The sequence below is a fragment of the Cavia porcellus genome, unplaced genomic scaffold, assembly GCF_034190915.1.
Source record: "Cavia porcellus strain 051 isolate PalLab524CR breed Dunkin Hartley unplaced genomic scaffold, mCavPor4.1 scaffold_5, whole genome shotgun sequence".
In the NCBI taxonomy this organism is placed as follows: Eukaryota; Metazoa; Chordata; class Mammalia; order Rodentia; family Caviidae; genus Cavia; species Cavia porcellus.
Window position 1 is genome coordinate 77,278,311 of NW_026947488.1, and position 4,092 is coordinate 77,282,402.

Consider the following 4,092-nt stretch of genomic DNA (forward strand, 5'->3'; position numbering starts at 1 on the left):
CATGGAATTACATGGGTGTATTTTGGAAAGGTCTATTGAAGTTCTACATGTAGTATAATAATTCATGCTATAAATATCTTCTGCCCTTTTTGTTACTCAGAATGATTTCATTCAACATTTCTCAATGTAAGTATCCTATGCCTGCCAACCTCTTTGTATATTGTAAAATTTATTTTTTTACATGGGTGTGTGTATGGTACTGGGGTTTGAACTCATGACCTAACACTTGCCAGGCAGGCCCAAATTTTACTTTTTAAAACACTTCTTTGTACAATATCTTTTCTGTGTTGGCAACCACTCATAACTGAAAGAAGAGAAATATAAGAAAGATTGTGTATCCTTGTAGTATCAACATCCTAGTCAATGCATGGGATTTGAAACACGCCTACTAACTGATACTGATTGAATCCCAAGTCTTTGCAAAAATAGTTTTCACAAGACCATCCTAAATTATTACATCTGTAATTCTTTTTCCTTTGAAGAACTTTTGTAACCCAAGTAACAAGAATTATACTGTTTAGTACTTATGATCACCAGAGGAATTAGCTGCTTTGTATTTGGGGAATGTAAAGAAATTGAAGCTCAATGATGTCTGAAGTGGTCTTTAGGATAGAAAATACTAGCAGCCACAGAATACACAAGTGGAACTAACTGATTTGCAATAAGACAAAAATCATAAAAGTTTAATTTGTGAAAATGCTCTTTTAACAATGCAGAGTAAAAATAAAATAGCTTATACTTAAGACCCAACCTGAATATTTGTATTTACCATGATTTATGTAATGCTTCAGAATCACAAAGAAACCTATGAACAGGCATTCCTCAATTGGTAGTGAAGTTCTATCCATGTGGTTTCCTAGTACTCAGCCATCTTTTCTCTTTGTTTACTATTCTTCCTATCTATTTTTTTATTTGCAGTCATGGTTTTTTTTAGTACAATCTATACATATATAATCTAGATCAAGATGGAATGAGAAAAGCATTACATTTGAGGTCATTCTATTTTATTAAGAAAATAGTAGTAATCCCAGAAACTCTAAAAGCAATAAATTCCCTATAAGCAGTTGCTAGAATCATGTTGTGGGATATTTCTCAAAATAGACATTTTTCACATGAGAAAATTACATTTTCTTTTACTAAGAAACAAAATAATGCTAAACAATACTAAACAATAAGCAGATGATGCCACACATAGCTGTAGAAATATCATTATATAACAATAATATGATAAATATTTTTCTGGAAAACATGTAAATACACTGAGTTAATAGTAAATACAAAGATTAGACATTATATATATATATATATATATATATATATATATATATAGTCTCCAGCAGTTTTTTCTATGCATTATCTATGAGGATAAAATGTTTTTATTTCTGTGCATAAATTCTTACATTAATCTATGGCTGACAATTGCTATTGTTTTACTTAACTTTCCTTCAAAGATAGTAAAATGTGTCACTAACATGATACTTAGAGGCAAATAACTTAACACAGAGTACCCACCATAGGTAATATTATTCACAATTATTATATCTTGGTCCACTTGCCTAGATTCCTAGTTACTTAGGAAGCTGAAGGAGGATAGTTGCAAGTTGAAGGACAGACCAAGGAACTTGGAACAATTCTATTTCAAAGTAATAAATAAAAAGGACTGGGTACATACCTCAATAACAGACTGACACTGACTTAACACACACACACACATACACACTCTTAAATTTAAGACAGCATAAAGCAAACAAGATAAAAAGGGTGGTAATGCAATTTATTGAGGTTTACAAAACTAACACCACAAAAATTTGATGATGTCTTGATAAGTTCAATAATGTTTTTTAGATTAATTTTTTATGTAATGAAATTGAGTGTCAGTGATGAAATTTCCGAACATGGCAACTGCTTTGAAAGGAACGTTTCCAACATCCCAGTCATTCAGCAATTCCACTTTCAAGTGCTTTCTAAAACCAAATTGAAACATAGTTCTAACAAAAAAGACTGCTATAGTTAAATTCATTTTAGCAGTATGGTACCAGCAAAATTGGTGAAGGAATTTCTTAACTTTCATTCTCTTCAAGACCAAATAACTGAACACCAGTATTTACCTGAGGAACTTCCTTCTCTATTTTTCCTAGCACCACAAGACCTGGAGGTGAGAATGCATTTTGCTTTGTTCTTTGTTCTATTAAGACCATTCCATGCTCCTCTTATCTTGGGCCATTTTCAAAACAGCTTACGACTTCACATAAGAATGCTACCCATGTTCTTCTTTGCTACACTTTAGGTTTTAAAAGAGCTTTGTTTACTGTCAGTATCTCATTATTGCATTGATAATCTCAGTATTAATTAAGACAGCCCATTTACCAGTTTGGACTCCCCATTCCTGAGCATTCTTTCTCTAATAATCATTTTATGTGGTCCTTGAATAAAATACATGAATAATTATGATCTGTAATATGCCTCTTCCATATAAATACTTGAGCTCTTTCAGACTGTGTCCTCATTTTTGTAATGTTAGAAATACTCATAATTCATGAAGTAAACCAACATTTGATTTTTACACATGACTCTCTTATTTTTTCTCCTCATTATAATGCAGTCTATGATCAGTGAGAACAGTACTTAGGTCTCTCTGTTCTCTACTTGTCAGAATTCCACTGCGCACATCTACCTGTGCAGCTAAATATGGTGTCAGGAAACCACTGACATGCTGAAATTTTCTCCCTTTTAAAGAAGGGAAGCCCACAACAATGTCACTAATGATGCGCCATAATGATAGTACATGAGCCTTCTGCTCTCTGTCAGTTATTCTTAACTATTTACTTGGCAGGATTAAGAAATTCCCAGAGAAGCAAATCGAATTCAGCAGTGTACTGGATTAATCCACTGATGTTTACAGCTCAATGTGCTGTTAAATGTAGGGCCTAATTATCATGTGCTATCACCCTTTCATTGTGAGGCCACACTTTGGAAACCTAGAATGAGATCCTGATAAAAACAAGGCCAGGATTGACGATGGTATAGGCACTTAGATTTTATTATACTTCATACAGAAAAATAAGTTTGACAGTATATTCAAAGGTGATCCGGAGTAGCCTATCATGTATCAGCATGTTTGGAGGAGACTTCTCATTTTCTAACATGCAATTTGTTTCTCCTAAAATACTATTCTTATGAGGGTCTTGGCCTAGCTCCAATCTTCTATGAATCTGGTAGCAGCAGATTTCAACTCTTATTCAAATATCTCTTCCCTCTTTTGTAACATGTTCTGGCATACTCTCATTCCTATGGTATTAACTATATTGGCCATCTTACATTTTTGTTTGGATGTCTTTTTTTTTTTTTTTTTTGGTCAATGAAGCTCTGATAGAATGTATCTACTTTTGGTTAACATTTTTTTAAGCAAAACAGAAAAAAAGTTCAAGTAATACAGAATTTCAAAAAAAGTAACAGTAAGAACTCAATGCTAGTTACCATATTACATGTTTTTATCTTAGAGGTATTTGCTCGTTACAAAATCAAAGCATAAGTAATGAACAGATAATCAAGCAATGACAGCATAAACTCTTTTTGATGAGCTAAAAGAACTAGTATTGTGGTTATCTATCTTGCACACTTAAACATACAACCATTTATATGTGTATACCTATGTTATTCTTTCCTTTTGAGCACTTTCTTTCCCTTTAGTTATTACAATAACTTGTATACTTTGGATCTTATTACTCTTTTACTTTTTATTACTTTTTTACACTAGAGAGATAATATGATATATATATATATATATATATGTGAGTCTAATTTATTTCACGTATGTATATAGTGTAAAGTTGCCTTTATTTATCTAAAAAAGATTCAAGATCATTCTTTTTATAGCTGAGTAATATTCCATTATATAAAAATACCACATTTTTTCATCCATTTGGCAGTTGATAGGCATTTGAATTGCTCTTACAAGTTGTACAGCTATAAACATGGATGTATGTATATCGCTATGATCTGACATTTTCAATTTTTGTGGAAAAATATGCTGTATTGAATGAGACTTCCAATTCCAGCTTTTTGAGGAACCTCCAGACTGATTTCCACAGT